This window comes from Heteronotia binoei, chromosome 21, assembly GCF_032191835.1.
Source record: "Heteronotia binoei isolate CCM8104 ecotype False Entrance Well chromosome 21, APGP_CSIRO_Hbin_v1, whole genome shotgun sequence".
Lineage (NCBI taxonomy): Eukaryota > Metazoa > Chordata > Lepidosauria > Squamata > Gekkonidae > Heteronotia > Heteronotia binoei.
Window position 1 is genome coordinate 130,255,390 of NC_083243.1, and position 19,736 is coordinate 130,275,125.

The following is a 19,736-nucleotide window of genomic DNA, read 5'->3' on the forward strand; positions in this document are numbered from 1 at the left end:
TCCCCGTTGACTAAATTCCAACTTTGGTCTGTGACCAGCCAAGCCTTGGATAGGCTTGGGCTGTCGGGTTTTCGGTTTGGGACCCATTCGTTCAGAATCGGGGTGGCATCAACTGCTGCGGCCATGGGGTACCCTGGGCCTGCCATTCAACAGGTTGGGAGATGGCGGTCTTCGGCGTATAAGGGCTATGTTCGTCCCGTTTTGCCTGGCAAGTACTAGCTGGGTTGGTTTTAACGTTGTTATTTTCTTCTGTTTTAGGTGCTATGGTGCAGGGCGAGAGGCGGAGGATACTGATCGCCGGCCACAGCATGGTTTTTTGGGCTGCCCACCAAGCCCGGCATTCAAGTGTTGGATCGCAGTTGGGGCTTAGTGAGTGGGCGGTCGTTGAGTGGCAGGGCCGTCGGGGCCTTTGTTGGGACGGGCTCCTGCCACTCCTGTTTCTGGGGAGGAACGGTCCTCCGCCTCACATATTGTTAATTCACCTGGGAGGCAACGATTTGGGCCTGGTGCAGGGGAGGGCCCTGTCACTCCAGGTAATCGAGGACCTCAAGATGATCCGGAGCAGGTGGCCCGAGGTGCGGTTACTATGGTCCGCCATCCTTCCGCGGCGGGTGTGGAGAGCGGCTTGGGACCCTGCTGGGTTAGAGAGAGCCAGACGCAAGGCCAACAAAGCGATTAGGAATGTGCTTCGAGGGGGCCTTGGCCTGTTTGTGCCACACCCGGCCATTAGGTCGGATCGGGCGGACCTGTACCGGCAGGACGGAGTCCACCTGTCCGTGTCTGGAAACAGGGCGTTTTGGGGTGAGCTTCAGCTCTAGGCCTGCCGGTGGGCCCAATGCCTAAGCTGAGGCTTGGCATTGGGTTGGCGGGTGTTTAAGTTGGTTTTCAGGTTTCGGTGAGCACCCACGGTTTCCCCTGATTTAGGGAAGTAGCGGGATGGGACAGTAGCGGGGTTATACGGCCCTCTGCTGTCTTGCCCGCTATCGGGTCACCTCTTCTGGCAGGCCGTTCCTGGGTGGGCGGCCGTGCCGTTGGGTGTAAACCTGGCCGGCGCCGGCCTGGCAGCAGCCGGTTCTAGCTGGCTGCGGCCGGGGGCAGGGTTGCTCGCCCATCCGGACAGGGAAGGGTCCTGGGTGTCTCCCTTGGCCTGTCCGGTAGCAGTTTAGTTTTGCCCCATGCTGTTCAGCTCAATAAAGTTGCCCAGTTTTTCATCCAACTCATGGCGTTGTCTCGTTCTTCCAACTGGGGGGGCAAAACAGCTTTCTAAAAATGTTCCTAGATTTCTCTCCTTCAAAATCTGGTTTCTCCCTTCATAAATTACAGTTTTCCACTAACTCTTGAGGTACCGAAAGCTTCTCCCCACCACAGACCAGGGTTCTCTTCCCAGCCCCTTTCACTGACAGGAAATTATTCTCCTTGTCCCTAAGAAACAATAACTCATTTTCTATTTGGCTTGAATGGGAGTTCTCTCTAACTACCCAGACATTTCTTGCCAAATCCCTCTTCCAATATTCTGTTGTCTCTATAAAGCAATTTTGTAGCTTTCTTGACTGAGAATCTGAATTCTCTCTCAGAGTAGTCCTAATATAGTAAAGACAAAGGAGTTTCTCTTCTCTCTGTAGAAGAACCTTTCTGACTATCCCCATTAGAAAAAAATTACTCCAAATGTCTCCTCCCTCAGAAATTAACTCTGGCTAGAGCCAGACAAAAGATGAAATGTAAAAGACCCTTTCCCCTCCTGTACAGCTGTTTTTATTTCTCTAACTGCTGGTGCTGGCCAATGAGACAATATGTAGAGCAGTCAATCACACAAGTGCTCCACTGCTGGGATCTCCCAAACTCCCTGAGACAAGCAGCATTTCAAAAACCCGCTTTCCTTTTGCAATCCATCACAGAAGCTTACAACAAAAGAATTCTATATTTTAAAGCCAGTAAAGAGGCCAATCAACCAACGGTCTTCCAGTCTTGGGCTGGTCCCAGCTACAGTGGTTTGTTCATTTGAATGCACAGGCTAAAAGCCACAGACCAACAGGTTTGTACCTCCAGCCATATCCAACCCATATTCAAGCAGACAGGAAACAGAAAAAAATACTGCAAAATTTCTGTAGTTTCAGATGCCTGATGGATAAAGATTAAAAATGTTAAGAACTTACTAAAGAGAATACCCCCTTGCCTTTCCCAATGGTCCTGGAAATGGTCAGTTTTTAGGGCTGAATATGACTGTAACTGGCACAGTTATGAATTTGCCAAGTAGTACCTTTGCTGTGAGAGAGCTAGAATGTTGCATTTAATTCATTGTTTGTGACAACCAGCAGAGAGCCTGCAAAGCCTTACAAACAGATGAGAGAGTGGTCAGAGTCAGTGAGAGAAAATGTTTGGATTCTGAAGAGCGTTAGAATACTTGCTGCTGTTTCAGTTTTCTTGTACATCAGCCTATTTTACTCAGGACAGTGAAAAGTGACAGGTAGAAGATATGTGGATGAACTTAAAGGTTACCCATCACTCCTGCAACAATGCCGATGGGAATGTGTACCATTCTCTTTTTTAACATCCAGGGGAATGATAGCAAAAATAGTATTCATACATTACTGATGGAGAATTTGGGCACAGTGTTTGGAAGGTAAGTTTTTTTCCCCCTTTTTTAGCTCAGTCTCATTTAGCAGTATTTATTTTTACAATGCAGAAATTTAATGAAAATTAAAATATGCAAATGATAATTACTTATGAAAAAAGATGGCAATACTGAAGCAGAGCAAAGAAAGAAGAATGAACAACAGCATTTTCCTCCAACAGGGAGATGGAGAATGACCAGGTGATCAATTCATGGTGATTTCTGAAAACCCTGTTACTCTTCTTAGCATTTTACCTGCTTCCTCTCAAATTGTAGCTGCTAAAAAAGATATTTAATGAGAGTACCATAACTGTCTAAAGTGTGAAAATAAGTTATGTATACATAATTCTTTTTTAAAATATGCGGCAATTAAAAATTTAATTATTTTAAATTTTATTAAAATTTTCATAAAATTTAGATATGGTATTAAATTAAGGAATTAAATTAACAAATTGGTTATGTGATCAGTTTTAAAGAGTTTTGTTTATTACTTCTTATCATCAATATATCTAATCCTCATGGCCCCAACTGTTAAATCCAAAGACGGGAACCATGGACAGGGAAGACATAGCTTTCTACAAACCTGGAAAAGTCTTACATTTGCAGGGGGGAAAACCCAGACACATTTGGTGTTAACTGCACAAATAATGGAAACGGCCCCTGCAACTTTAAGAAACAAATGCCCCCATTGCAGTCCTTAAAAAAAATAGAGCTATCCAGGGGTTGCTTTGTAGAAAAATAGGTGGGGGAAGTCATTAGCATATGCCACCCCAACCAAAAGCAACCTGACGCAAGAAAGGAGAGCCTTGGGTGAGTGTGCTCTCCTGGGGCTCTCCTGAGTCCCCTCCCACAGTCAAAAGGCCAGCAAGTCACCCACTGCTGAAAATCACATAAGAAGTGGAGAAAGGGTGGTGCAGGCTTCTCCAGACATTAATGAGGGCTGCTGGGGGTGTGGCAAAGCTCCTGGTGGCTGCCTGGCTGCCTGCTATCCTAATCCAGGGATTGTTATGTAACTGCACCTACTATTCAATGGACAAGGCAGGTGAGGAGGAGGGGGGGCATCAGAAAGGTTCAGGAGCTGCGCTTTTGTGAGCTCCTGCTGAATCTGAGGCCTGGAGCTATCAAATCCTTTGTGGAACTTCAACTAGCATGATAGAGGTTTACAAGATTATGCATGGGATAGAGAATGTAGAGAAAGAAGTACTTTTCTCCCTTTCTCACAGTACAAGAACTTGTGAGCACTCAATGAAATTGCTGAGCAGTCGAGTTAAAATGGATAAAAGGAAATACTTCTTCACCCAAAGAGTGATTAACATGTGGAATTCACTGCCATAGGAGGTAGTGGCAGCTACAAGCATAGATGGCTTCAAGAGGGGATTGGATAAACATATGGAGCAGAGGTTGACCTGTGGCTATTAGTCCCATGGGACAGAGTGGTAAAGGTGCAGTATTGCAGTCCAAGTTCTCTGCTCACGATCCCGTTTGGGTTCAGGTAGCCGGCTCAAGATTGACTCAGCCTTCCATCCTTCCAAGGTCAGTAAAATGAGTACCCAGCTTCCTGGGGGGGGGAAGTGTAGATGACTGGGGAAGGCAGTGGCAAACCACCCCGTAAAAGAAGTCTGCAGTGAAAATATCATGATGCGACATCACCTCAGAATCAGAAATGACTGGTGCTTGCACAGGGGACTACCTTTACCTTTACAGTTGGAACTCTATGTCTGGGGCAAGTGATGCTCTGTATTTCTGGTGCTGAGGGGGGGCAACAGAGCGAGAATTTCTAGTGTCCTGGCCCCACTGGTGGACCTCCTGATGCCACCTGGGTTTTTGACCACTGTGTTACAGAGTGTTGGAATGGATGAGCCATTGGCCTGATCCAACATGGCTTCTCTTATGTTCTTATATTCTTAAGGTGAAGCTGGTGAAACCCCTGAAAACCCTTTACCATCCTTTCAATACTTCCAGATAAGGAGTTTCATCCACATTAAATTAAATCAGAGGGATGCCCCCCGACCACTAAACAAATTCAAGCATATCTTAAATCATGAAGAACTACACAGGCAATTGGTAGGAACTATGTACAACCTGCTTGCAGAATCAAAAGGCAGGAATACTCGCCTATAAGAATAGGTGGGGAAAAGACCACAACCCCACAATCATTCATTAAATATTGGAATGGACATAAACCAAAGGAGCAGATTAAATAGAAAATTCTAAGATACATTTGACTAAGCAATGTAACACATGTAAGTGTAAAAAGATGTATTATAAGGAGCAGTTCTGATGGTAGCCTTTTTTTTTTTGCTTTAGTTGAAAGGGCCTGAATTTTGGACTGTGCTTGTTTTATGCTTGTTCATACATCCCCCCCCTTTTTGGTTTGTAAGATTATCAGTATCTTATTGAGTATGTTTATATGATCTATAAATGTATGCGCAATGCAAAGAAGAAGAAGAAGTAACGAATGCCCTCAATGGCTTCAAATCCCTGCTTTGTCATGGAAGCACACTGGGTGACTTTGGTCCAGTTACACATTTTTCAGCCCAATTTATGTCACAGGGTCATTGTGAGGATAACATGTAAGATGCTTTGGGTTCCCATTGTGGAAAAAGAAGGGATACACAGCGGTTGTTTTGTAGAAAAATAGGTGGTGGAGCTCATCAAGGGATTGTTATGGAGCTGCACCTACTACTATTCAATGGGCAAGATGGGAAGCAGGAGGTGAAACCCTCAGAAAGGTTCAGGAGCTGTGCTCCTGTGAGCTCCTACTGAATATGAGGCCTGGGGATAAATAACATGCAGCTGGATTGACCAAAGGCTGGTTGGTGGGCGGGAAGAAGAAAGCATGGAATGGTGAGGAATTGCCAGGAGGAGGGAAATAGTGAGGGGAAGAGGATACTGGAAAAAATAAGGTGCTCCCTGCAAGTACTTAAGGGTTCCTTGCTGCAGAACTGGGCCCAGCCTGGTGGACAGCACCACACAGCTGGGCCTGGCACTCAGAATTGGGTCATGGTGTCTCAGATAAAGGCTGCCAGGGAGAAGGAAGGAGGGAAAGCTGATGAGGGTTGAATAGATAAAGAGAAGTTTGCTGGTGAGTGGGAAGGAGATAAAGAATCAAAAAAAGGAGAGAGACTTTGAGTGCTTCCATGGAAATAAAATATAAAATAGTATGTGGGGGTGTTGAGATGCTCCCTGCTAGTCCTTGTGAGCCCCCAGCTTGTTATATTTAATTCTTAACATCATTAAATCCAGAGATTAGAGTCATGTACATAGAAAGAAGATCAAACTTGGGGAAAACCTGGGAAACTCAGAAATATCTAAAAGGGGGGGGGGGGGGGCGGCGGCAAGGAAAATAAATTAAAAAAGAAATTCCTTTCCAAAATATCACAAGATGTCACTACCCATTATAGGGGTTGCCTAGCAACTCCTCTAAGTTGGTAGCAGTCTGAGAGGATGGTGCAGCAAGATGAGATAGGATATGTACAGAAAGAGACAGAAAGACCATGCTTGCAAGAGAGGAAGGTGTAAAGGAGGGAGGCAGAGAAAGAGATACACTGTGTTTCCAAGAGGGGAGCTAGGAATGGAAGTTTGGGGAAGAAAAAGGCTCTTCACCCTCAAATCATTGCTGCTTTCTCTCTCACTTTTCCTTTCCAAGCCTCTTGCTCTGCCATCCAGCTGATGGGGCATTAAAGACTGAGGTTATTTTTCTTTCAACCCAGCGTGATCAGGTGGCTCACTGCAGCGATACTAGAACACAAAAAGACAGTGCTTCAAAGCTTCAGAAGTGATGTGAGAGGGGTATAAGTAGCATACACCAGAAAGAACCTTTGCATACTTTTGTGCAAGACAGTATGAATTGGAGTCTAGTCACCTGGGCTTAGGTCTGGAATCTATTTTTCAAACCAGGGTTGCATGAACTAATCATCATAGAAGACTAACTTCTCATCACTAAGTAATCACAACCAATTCTTATGCATCTGTGATTTGCAAGAAAATTTTCCAGATCAGCAACCTCCCTTACCCCTCCTCCCCCTCAAAGGCAGAATTTGATGACTGCCATGAATCCCACTTATTATATACAGCACTAATACATGATATTATTGATTGACTACCAGCTAGGGAAGCCACAAGGAAGATCCACATCATCTCCTGGAACATTGCTGGGTGGAAGAGTAAAGTGAATGACTCAGATTTTTTGGACTTTTTGAAATCCTTTGATTGTGTCTTCCTTCAGGAAACATGGGCAGAAGACAGTTTTAGACTGACGGATTTTTAAGTTTTTAATCTCCCCGCTTATAGATCTCACTCTAAAGGTCGCAGTAAAGCAGGCCTGGCTGCTTTGGTGAAATCCAGCTTACCATTTAAGGTGATCCTCTTGGATCCTTGCCCGCCAATTGCCCAGGCTTTATTGCTGTCCTCCCCAGCACTGACCCTAATCATGATTAATGTTTATTTAGCCCCTTCTAAGGGTGAGCTGGAGTTTGATGCTGTCTGGGAGAAATTCTCTGACTATGTGATGTCTTTGTCTAGGAAATTCCATACTGCTCAGCTCATGATTTTTGGTGACTTTAATGCTCGGATAGGCAGTAACAATCAGAAATGGATCTCTCATTTTGGCTTTGAAGCGGTTGAATCCCTTCCACTACAATTATGTTTACCCCGTTGTTCTGAAGATACTTTAACCAACAAGGCGGGTCTTAGATTAATTGAATTCTGCATAGCGCACAATGTTATAATATTTAATGGTCTCTCCAAATTTCCGGCTGCAACTGACTTTACTTTTTTTTCCACAAGGGGTTGCAGTGTGATAGATTTTTGTGTGGGTTCACCCACCCTTCTGTCATCTATCGATAACTTTTACATCGATCCGCGCACAGAAAGTGACCACCTGCCCCTAACTCTATCCCTAAAATTGGATCTGGAGGTTAATATGGTATCACCTTCCCAATCCGTGAAGGCCCCTGAGAATGTTCTAAAAAAAATCAAGTGGTCCCCGGCCCTAGAAAGGGAGTTTTCTTCCCTCTTTGGCTCTGAAGCGCTACGCAGATTAAGGGATTCAATCATAAATTCCAATTCAGACGATTCAATCCTTTCTGGATTCTCATTATTAATTGATTATTGTAGTGCCAAAGCTAAACCTGTGATCTTGTCTAGGTCTAGTTTCTCCAGCTGGTTCGATACAGATTGTTTAGCTTGGAAACAAGAACTGAGAGCTCATTTTAAAGAGGCTTGTCACTCCAAAGACCAATCAAAAATTAAGGCCTACATTGCTTACAAGACAGCCTACCTGGAGCTTACTACATCCAAAAAGAAAGTTTTCTTTCAGAATAAATGGGACCAACTTTACCACTCGATAAAATCTAACGATAATAAGGCTTTCTGGAGAATCATTTCAGGTAATCTAAAAAACAATTCTGTTACTGACCCAAATATCTCTGAGCAAACATGGGTTGATTACTTCTCTAACATTTTTGCTGCTCCATGTGTATCCCCTCCTATCTTAGCAAACCTCTCAGTTACTGATATGCCGGTCTGGCCTCCAGTAACTCTAGAGGAAATCAATGAGTTATTGAAGGATTTAAAAGTGGGTAAAGCACCTGGCCCTGTTGGCCTTCCCGCTGAGGTATTCACAAAGTTTGCCGATTGGTGGCTCTTGCCCCTTGCAAAATTGTTCTCTTTTATCGATCTGCATGGCTCCATCCCTGACTCTTGGCTTGACTCTATAATTATTCCAATATACAAAAAGGGGGGGTTGGAGTTACCAGAAAATTTCTGCCCCATTAGTTTATTATCTATAGTGGGCAAACTGTATGCAAAACATTTAGAACTCCGATTAACTGACTGGATGCGCCTAGGCAACATCATAGGTCCTGAACAGATTGGTTTCTCCAAAGGCAAATCTGCTATGGATCATTGCTGCACTCTGGCCTTCCTTGCTGAAAAATATATGCATACCGGGTCAAAAAAATTATACGCTGCCTTCATCGATTTGAAGGGTGCTTTTGATTCAATAGATAGAGCCCAACTATGGATCAAGCTAGGTCACCTGGGAATGGACCCTCGTCTGCTGTTTCTCTTGAGGAAACTTCATTCTAATACCTTTTGCCAAGTGAAATTTTCTTCTAGCGGTGACTTGACTAGTAAAATCCCAGTGTTAAAGGGGGTTAAACAAGGTTGCGTGCTGGCCCCGCATCTTTTAAATCTATTTTTAACTGACCTGGCACAATTTTTGAACCCTGTCAACCGTCATCCGCCTAAACTTGCAGGCCGAGCGGTCCCCTTTTTACTTTATGCCGATGACACTACCATCCTCTCTTGTACAAGAGTGGGCCTGCAAAGGTATTTGAATGCCTTTTATGACTACTGTAATTGTAATTCACTTACTATCAATTACACCAAATCTAAAGTAGTTGTCTTTTCAAACTGCTGGTGCCCACAGAGATGGTTTATTGGCAATTCAACAATCGAGCAAACAAAATTTTTTAAATACTTGGGGATCACTTTTAACCACAAGTTAAGCTGGGTTTCACATCGTAACAACACCGTCAACTTGGCTAAATGTTCAGCTGCTCAAATTAAACAGTTTTTCTTTGCAAGGGGCAACCAATTAGTTCCAGCAGCTATTGAAGTGTTCAAAGCCAAAACGCTTGCCCAAATCCTCTATGGTATCCCTATTTGGATCTCAGCTTTTACCAGGAAAGTGGAGGGCATTCAAGCCTCATTCTTTAGACAAATTCTTGGTTTGCCAAAATGTGTGTCCTACTTTGCTCTCTGCTCTGAAGTGGGTCAGTCTTTGGTGGAGACAAAAGCCTGGATTGCAGTGTTTAAATTCTGGCTCAAAATTCATTTTAGAACAGATCCCAACAGCCTTCTTGATTGTATGAAAAGAGACCCATATATTTCATCCTGGACAGCAGTGCTTCTGTCTAAACTCAATCAATTGGGGTTAGAGGTAGATGATTTTTCTACCGCTGATGAGTCATATATCTTCAGATGTATTAAACTGAGACTATGGGAATCGGAGGAAACGAAATTATGGCCAACTGACCCTTATATTTGCTCTCCAGCTTCCTTAGGTCTTTATGCTTTTTGTGGCAAAATGCCCAATTATCTATCAGACCTAACCACTCCAAGTCATCGCAGGGCATTTATGTTGGCTAGACTAAACGCGTTTCCCTCCAAAGTTTTACAAGGGAGATATCAGCGAGTCCCTTTAGCCGACAGACTTTGCTCCTGTGGAGCAAATACCCCTGACTCAATCCAGCATATATTGCTTGATTGTTCTTTATACCATAACCTCCGTAAAGATTTATTTGGCAAGCTTTCTTTTTCTCCAGATTTGTCTATTCTGCCACCCTGTTATTATTTATTGAGTGATACTGAGGGGGTGGTTAGTGAGGCTGTGGCAAAATTTCTGGCTGACATCCTTAAATTTAATTCTGACAATGTTTGAATGCATCTGTAAGCTCGGTTTTATCTCCAATGTTTAAATTTTTATATTCTGTGTATTTTTATCTGAATCTATTATGCCATTAAAGGTTTGGTATGGTAAACATTATAGGAAGCACCCACATTATTTATTTATTTGGACTTTTAGCCCTCCCTCCCCTGCACAGTAAGGCTCAGGGTGGGAAACAAAACAATAGCTTAATTATTAAAAAGGATTACGGAGTAACAAATCAAAAGTTTAAAATCAGATGGCAACTTAGATACTAATAAAATTATCTAAAGTGAGGTTGTGCTGCCTGTGTGTCAGTGGATGGGGAAGAGGTGACTGGGGGAGGCCAATTTAGAAGGCAACTTTAAAGCTTCAGCTGTATGCCTGGCCAAACATTTCTGTTTTACAGGCCATGCAGAACATTCTACATACTAACCTTAATGTGAGGTCAAAACTATGTTGCAACATGTCAGACTGGGCCTGATGGATTGAAAAGAGGTGTAGCTGGAATATTACTGAGCAAAATCTAACCCAAGAACATCCCATTTAAAATATTCTAAATGCACCAAATCTGAACAGAATAATTTCTGAAAGCTGGAACCTTGCAGAAAACTTCCATTCTGGCCGTACATAGAGCTGCAGCACTCAAAGCATGAGGCCTGGACCTATTGGCTCAAGTCATCTTCACCTAAGGATTGTTCTCAATGTGATTCAATGCTGAATTCAAGTTAATTTTTCTCATTTTTTGAATGCCATTATTAGAAAGTAGGCAGCTGCTGGCCATTCTAAAAGACGGAGATTGAGAGTTGAGGACATCAAACTGTTTATGTCTTTTTTAGTAACCGATTAACTAACAAAGAAGTATGGTTACTACATCCAGGATTTTCATTTCTCTTTTTGTTTCTAAGGATGCTACCAAATTTTTGCCCCTCCTTTTGACTCATAATCTCTTTTTCAATTTTAGTTCTCTCTTGTGCAATCCATGTGTCTATGCGTTTTTGTTTTTATTCAGTCTCCTGTTTCATTGCACCATTTTTCCCAATTAATTTTTGCAGTTTTGAACATTATTTTGCATCAATCATAGACCTATAATGTAAAATGACATCTAAATATCATATCTTCACACACAGAATGAAAACATAGACATCAGTTTATGAGTTAAACTAGGTTTGAGGGATGCTAGTCCCCAGGGGGGAGATCCCCCAGTATTGGGGGTTTCCCAATGCCAGCCAGCAGTCCTCATTGGCCCCATGGGCACCCTGTGTGTCTACCCTGCCCCCCAGCCATGGATTCATGGCCTTATGAGGCAAGTGCTGTGGTGCCCACTCTTACCCTCCAAGCCCTGATCTTGCAGGAGCATGCGGTCCTTTTAAATGGTTGGGGAAAGCAGGGGTGTACGTATGCAGCACTGCATCCCCAGCATGATGATCTTGTTGAAGGTGGCTCTGCCCCCTCCCAGAATGCCCCTCAAATCCCCATGCTGGGGAGAAGTTGGAACCTGGCAAGCTACTAGGTTTATTAATGGCTCATCTGAATATTAAAAGCAAAAAAATAAGACCGCCCTCCTCCCGTTACAGATAATTTGAAGGAAAAGCAGGGGGAAAGCCTGCTTGGCCCCTTAAAAGTAATCAGGTAGTCTTTCATAGTGGGACCACAACAATAATGCCCACTACCTAACATAAATAGTTGTTCCTTTTGTTTCAGATTATTAGGTGGGCTATGTGGGGCTTCAGTCCCAGGCTTGCCCCCATTACCTTTCATACATGGACAATAGAGCCCCCAGCTTATTCAGCAGTGAATGTCATTATACATTATGACATTCTCTGCTGATTAAGATGGGGACTCTACTATCCATGTATGAAAGGTAATGAGAGCAAGGCTGGGACTGAAGCCTCATGTGGCATGCAAATGGTGAAAAAAATATGGCATAAAAGAAGAAAACAAATTGGGAACTCTATCACCAAAAATAGTCAAACCAGGAGGGTTCTTAACAACAGACAGGAAAAGAATTTTAAAAGTGCATTCTAAATTGTACAGCCTGTTTTTAACCTTCCCTGCATCCAGAGAACAACTATAGGAATTTATTTTTTATGCACTGTTGCAGTCCAATTTGGCTCAGAATCATGGTCAGGGAGAGGAGGCGCTTTTCTTTTCTCCTCCTGCACTGGTTTCCTGAACTGAAATGACACAGGGGTGGACATGCTATTTACCCCCATTATGGTGCTGCATGTGAATAAATATGTATGTAGCAGTGACCTGGTAGACATTGGATTTCAAAAGGTTTTTGATGAGGTACCTCACCAAAGACTCCTGAGTAAGCTTAGCAGTCCTTGGATAAGAGGACAGGTACTCTTGTAAATTAAAAATTGGTTAAATGACTGGAAGTAAAGAATAGGAATAAAAGAAAGTAAGTAGTGGCATCTCACAAGAATCAGTATTGGTACTGGTGCTATTTAATTTGTTCATAAATGTTCTGGAACAAATGGGAGGGTAAGCAATGCTGTCGCCAAGTTTGTAGGTGACACAATTTCAGGATGGTGGAGCAACTGTGAAGAGCTTCAGAATGATCTCTACCAACTAGGTAAGCAGATAACAATGTGGCAAATGAAGTTCACTGTACATTAGTGTAAGGTGATATATACTGGAACAACCCCCCCCCCCCCGACTTCAAGTATATGTTAATGGGTTTGAATTTGTTGAGACTGAGAGGAAAAGAGACTTTGGGGGTCAAAGTGGATAGCTAAACGAAAATGTCAACGCAGTGTGCTGCAGCAATGAAAAGGGCAAACTCTGTGCTGGGGATAATTAGGAAAGGGAATGAAAATAAAACAGCCAATATTATAATACCTCTGAGCAGAACTATGGTGCAGCCTCATTTGGAATACTGTATGCAGTTCTAGTCATCATATCTCAAAAAGGACATTACAGAGCTGGAAAAAGTAGAAAAGAGGACAACCAAGATAATTAAGGGGTTACAGCACCTTTCCTATGTAAAAAGGCTGAAGAGCCTGGGAGTTTTCAGGTTAGAAAACAGATGACTGTTTAGACAGAGGTTTATAAAATTATAAAAAGGGCAGAGAGAATGAACAGACAGAACTTCTTCTCTCATTCCAAAAATATTAGCACTCAAGGGCATCCTATGAAGTTGATGGGCAGTAGATTCAGGGCAGACAAAAGAAAACATTTTAAAATGATTTTATTATTATTTTGCTTTACCTTAAAATCAATATCAAGCTCTTTTGTATATTACATGCCAAGGATGTATATCAAACAAAGTCAGTGAGGACAGGCAAAATGAAATACTTGTTTACTCAACAAGTGATTAAAATGTGGAATTTGCTGCTAGAGGATGCAATGATGGCCACAGGCATAGATGGCTTTAAAAGGAGATTAGAGTGATTAATCAGAGCTAGTAAACTTCTCTATGCTGGTGCCAGGAGGCAACATCAGGGAATATCTTGGCCCCTATGCCTTGTTGCTAGCCCTCCAGAGCAACAGCCACTCCAAGCTGTTTTCGGGAGGAGTGGAGTATAAATGTACAAATAAACTGGTTGGTCACTGTGCAAGACAGAGTGCTGGACAAGATGGAACACTTTTTTTTATTCAGCAGAGTTTTTCTTGTACTCTTGAAATACAGTATATTAAGCTCCAAAATGGTTCAAGTAATGTCCTGTCATGACCATTTTGGTTTAGGAAGAGGAGAGGGAGAAAGCCTCTCCTCTCTCCATGCCATGCCATAGTTCCGAGCCTGCAGTACTTTAAAATGCAGTTCCCATGTGGTTGTGGGCAAGCTGGACCCAACTCAATAGAGTGCAATGTGTTTTGGCACTTGATTATGTCTCATTTGGAGATAGCCTCTCATGAAAGACAACAGAATCCAAATATATGTAAGCAGACAATATCATTTTTGTATTATTCACATACAGTGGATTTTAATATTTGTTAGATGCACAGCATGTGAATTTGCATTTTATTGCATCACATATTATTTTAGTGCAGTTCAATTTAGTTTCTTCAACTGTGAGAAGGAGGCAACAGCCTTGGTAGGGGCTCTAGTTACAATGGGCCACTCCCACCAATGTATCCAGTGCAGCAAATCCCACACCAGTCTTGGGATCCCAGCAGAGCCCCATGCCAGCCTTGGCAGCCCCAATGACCAGTCTTCTCCCAGCAGTGGCAGCCCTATTAGAGCTTTGCAAGGGGCTCTGGCCTGCTCAGCCCATCTGGAAATAGAAACAGATTGGCAGAAAGAGATGAGATGCCAATAAAGGGACTCCAAAGAAAATGTTAGAAGGAAGGGGTGCAGGCAGATATAAGGGTGGTGCCTCAGAGGGAAGGAAGAAGCTGACGATGAGATGGGGCAGACAGAGAAAGAAGAAAAGCAGAGAGAAGACAGAAAGAGAAAGAAGGCAAGAGAAAAAGAAGAGATTTGGAGAGAAAGAAAAAGAGGAGTGTTCTGGCATTGGGACAAGGAAGACAGCCTGATCAATGAAAGCTCCTGGTGTTTTGACTTGAATGAGGAAGGGTGTTATACCATCAGGGAGTAAGACTCTTCCTTTGAGAAGTGTCTGTTGAGAGGAGTCATACAACAAAAATGGAATCTAGAGAAGAGAATAAAAATGTTATTTTTATAGTTACTATGAGTGGCCAAAGTATTTGAGCTTCAGCTTCAGCATCTGACCTTCCAGGGAACAGTAAATATATCTAAACACTTCAAGTAAGAAAGGATAGTCAAATCCCAAAAGTAGTATTCTTTTCACTGCCATATTCCAGATTGCCACAAGAGGGTAGAACATGCTAACAATTTATTAGATGATGTTGAAGGGAAGCCAGGAATCCACTGGGTTGACTACAGAAAATAACCTGTAAGTAATATACTTTTTAATCCCAACATACAATGCAAAGCAAGTAATTTATATTGTCATTTTTTATAAGCATCACCACAAATGTATATTTATTGATCGATTCTTTGAGGGACATTACATGACCACAGTGTGAACACTGTTCTTCCTCAAGGGAAGTAATAAACAAAAGAATGGAAGTGTGTGAAGTACGTTAGACTGTAATCAAAGGCTGTAGAATTATCACAGTTAAAGATGATGGGCAGTGAAAGTCACAAACCATTTGGACTGACATTTAAGCCAACAGGTCTAGACCTTTTTAGGTAAGCTGTTCTAAGTGGTTTGCAGAATGCAGCCTGAGGCTTCCTGTGAATGGACCATTAGGAAGCATCTAGTAATTTGATGGCATCTGCAGTTGTGCATGCTAAATTAGGCATGTCATTCAGTTTCTAACTGCAGGGAAACAAAAACCAAACCACAAATACAAACGGACACTAATTTACCATGGCTCACAATTGGTTAGGTATATAATGAGACAGCATTTTATATTCTCTGATGCTTTGGTTTCCGACAACAGCATTAGCAGGAAGGTGGAAGTTTTAAATTTTATTAGTGACTTTTAATGTTACAGCCATTTGTACAAAAAGAAAGAGTGTTGTTAGGCAAGTAGACAGCTGGGTGGCAAAACCGCGTATTGACCGTATGGTGACTTGCCTGCCTGGTGCGAAGGTAGCGGACATTACATGTGTAGTAGATAGGCTGATAGACAGTGCTGGGGAGGAGCCTGTGGTCGTGGTGCATGTTGGCACCAACGATGTGGGGAAATGCAGTCGTGAGGTCCTGGAGGAGAAATTTAGGCTGCTAGGTGGGAGACTTAAGGCCAGGACCTCCAAGGTGGCCTTCTCGGAAGTGCTACCTGTTCCACGTGCAGGGCAGGGGAGACAGGCGCAAATTAGAAGTCTCAATGTGTGGATGAGACGATGGTGTAAGGAGGAAGGGTTTAAGTTTGTTAGGCACTGGGATGCTTTCTGGAACAAGCGGGAGCTGTACAAAAGAGACGGTCTCCACTTGTCTCCGGATGGAACCAGGCTGCTGGCGCTTAAAATCAAAAAGGTGGCAGAGCAGTTTTTAAACTAAATCTTGGGGGAAAGCCGACAGGAGATGGAATGTCTCTGGTTCGGGAGGACTCATCTCAAAGAGATGAAGGGTTGGCTTCTATTTTTCTACCGAGTAACGGATCAGAGTTGTCCACTGTGACGGTGACAAACAGTATGGACTGTCTGCCAGAGTCTCGAGGCGGCAGGACAGAGGTGGCGGGCCTAGCTTGCCTGGGAAATGATAAATGTTTGTATGCAAATGCTAGAAGTGTCCGAAGTAAAATTGGTGAATTGGAATGTTTAGTGTTGGGAGAAAACATAGACATTGTGGGAATTTCAGAAACTTGGTGGAATGAGGAGAATCAGTGGGACACGGTGATTCCTGGATATAAGTTATATCGGAAGGATAGGGAGGGAAGGGTTGGAGGTGGGGTGGCTCTGTATGTCAGAGAGGATATACGGTTCAGTAAGACTGAGGTCAGAGAATTAGATTCCCTTTTAGAAATGCTTTGGGTTGAAATAGAGGGCCCAAAAGGAAATTTAACTATGGGAGTTTGTTATCGCCCAACAAATCAAAAGAGAGAGGACGATTATAATATGATGGAAGGATTAAAGATAGCGGCTAAACGTAAAAACTGTGTCGTATTAGGTGATTTTAACTACCCGCAGATTGATTGGGTCAATATGTGTTCTGGTCGAGAGAAAGAGATTGAGTTTCTTGATGCTCTCAATGACTGTGCTATGGAGCAGATGGTCTCAGAACCTACCAGAGGTGGGGCGATCCTGGATTTGGTCCTAAGTAATGCCCAAGACTTAGTGAGAGACGTAAAAGTGATTGCGCCGCTTGGGAACAGTGACCATAATGTTATTGATTTCACCGTTTGTATAAATAGGGAGTTGCCCAAAAAGACCGCCACAACCACATTTAACTTTAAAAGGGGTAAATTCTCTGAGATGAGGAGGCATGTGAGGAGGAAACTGAAAGGAAAGGTAAATACGGTCAAAACCCTTGGGGAAGCTTGGAGACTATTTAAAACTATAATCCTAGAAGCTCAGATAAAATACATACCACAAGTTAGGAAAGGCACAAAGAGGTATAAGAAGAGGCCAGCATGGTTAACAAACAAAGTAATGGAAGCTGTAAAAGGTAAGAAGGACTCCTTTAAGCGGTGGAAAACCAGTCCAAGTGAGATTAATAAAAGGGAACACAGGCAGTGGCAAATCAAATGCAAGACTGTGATCAGGCAGGCAAAAAGGGACTATGAGGAGCATATTGCAAAAAACATAAAGACCAACAATAAAAATTTCTTCAAATATATTAGAAGTAGGAAACCAGCCAGGGAAGCAGTGGGGCCCTTGGATGACCATGGGGTAAAAGGATTACTGAAGGAGGATAGGGAAATGGCTGAGAAGCTGAATGCATTTTTTGCCTCCGTCTTCACCGTGGAAGATGAGAAGTGTTTGCCCGCCCCAGAACCACTAATATTGGAAGGGGTGTTGAAAGACCTGAGTCAGATTGAGGTGACAAAAGAGGAGGTCCTACAACTGATAGACAAATTAAAAACTAATAAGTCACCGGGTCCGGATGGCATACATCCGAGAGTTCTGAAAGAACTCAAAGTTGAACTTGTGGATCTTCTAACAAAAATCTGTAATCTTTCATTGAAATCTGCCTCTGTTCCTGAGGACTGGAAGGTAGCAAATGTCACCCCCATCTTTAAAAAGGGTTCCAGAGGAGATCCAGGAAATTACAGGCCAGTCAGTCTGACCTCAATACCGGGAAAGTTGGTAGAAACCATTATCAAGGACAGAATGAGTAGGCACATTGATGAACACGGGTTATTGAGGAAGACTCAGCATGGGTTCTGTAAGGGAAGATCTTGCCTCACTAACCTGTTACATTTCTTTGAGGGGGTAAACAAACTTGTGGACAAAGGAGACCCGATAGATGTTGTTTACCTTGACTTCCAGAAAGCTTTTGATAAAGTTCCTCATCAAAGGCTCCTTAGAAAGCTTGAGAGTCATGGAGTAAAAGGACAGGTCCTCTTGTGGATCAAAAACTGGCTGAGTAATAGGAAGCAGAGAGTGAGTATAAATGGGCAGTCTTCGCAGTGGAGGATGGTAAGCAGTGGGGTGCCGCAGGGCTCGGTACTGGGTCCCATGCTCTTTAACTTGTTCATAAATGATTTAGAGTTGGGAGTGAGCAGTGAAGTGGCCAAATTTGCGGATGACACTAAATTGTTCAGGGTGGTGAGAACCAGAGAGGATTGTGAGGAACTCCAAAGGGATCTGTTGAGGCTGGGTGAGTGGGCGTCAACGTGGCAGATGTGGTTCAATGTGGCCAAGTGCAAAGTAATGCACATTGGGGCCAAGAATCCCAACTACAAATACAAGTTGATGGGGTGTGAACTGGCAGAGACTGACCAAGAGAGAGATCTTGGGGTCATGGTAGATAATTCACTGAAAATGTCAAGGCAGTGTGCGTTTGCAATAAAAAAGGCCAACGCCATGCTGGGAATTATTAGGAAGGGAATTGAAAACAAATCAGCCAGTATCATAATGCCCCTGTATAAATCGATGGTGCGGTCTCATTTGGAGTACTGTGTGCAGTTCTGGTCGCCGCACCTCAAAAAGGATATTATAGCATTGGAGAAAGTTCAGAAAAGGGCAACTAGAATGATTAAAGGGCTGGAACACCTTCCCTATGAAGAAAGGTTGAAACGCTTAGGGCTCTTTAGCTTGGAGAAACGTCGACTGAGGGGTGACATGATAGAGGTTTACAAGATAATGCATGGGATGGAGAAAGTAGAGAAAGAAGTACTTTTCTCCCTTTCTCACAATACGAGAACTCGTGGGCATTCGATGAAATTGCTGAGCAGACAGGTTAAAATGGATAAAAGGAAGTACTTCTTCACCCAAAGGGTGATTAACATGTGGAATTCACTGCCACAGGAGGTGGTGGCGGCCACAAGCATGGCCACCTTCAAGAGGGGGTTAGATAAAAATATGGAGCACTTCTTCACCCAAAGGGTGATTAACATGTGGATTTCACTGCCACAGGAGGTGGTGGCGGCCACAAGCATGGTCCATCAGTGGCTATTAGCCACAGTGTGTATGTGTGTGTGTGTGTGTGTGTGTATATATATATATATATATATATATATATATATATATTTGGCCGCTGTGTGACACAGAATGTTGGACTGGATGGGCCATTGGCCTGATCTAACATGGCTTCTCTTATGTTCTTATGTTGTTATATTTATTGAAGCTTAATATTGAGCTCACATTTCTGAATCTTTATCCAACCATATTGATTGTTCCTTGGAACTATGTCACATTCAGTGCAAATCAAGGGTCAGCACTCTTCAGTTTTGGAGCTGGATCCCCTCTTCACTTTGCTATACTAAACAGCTGTTTCCTCTCAGTTTGCACTTCAGCTTCTTCCTAACAAACAACTCACTCATGAGTTTCCAGCTCGTCTTGTAGACCTTCCTAGAATGTGTAAAAGGACAGCTGCTGGAAAGTCGACAACCACTTACAAATACATGTCAACTGTATTAATAACAGTAGATGTGATACAAAAGCAGTTAGGTATACTAACTACTCTTAAAGTCAGTGGCATTTAGTGCAATTCTATGAACAATTAGTTGAGAGTACATCCCACTGAAATCAGATGGAATTATTTCTGAGTAAAATATATATTTTACACACACACAAAGTGGGCTTGATTTTGAGTTTGTTTCCAGCCGTTT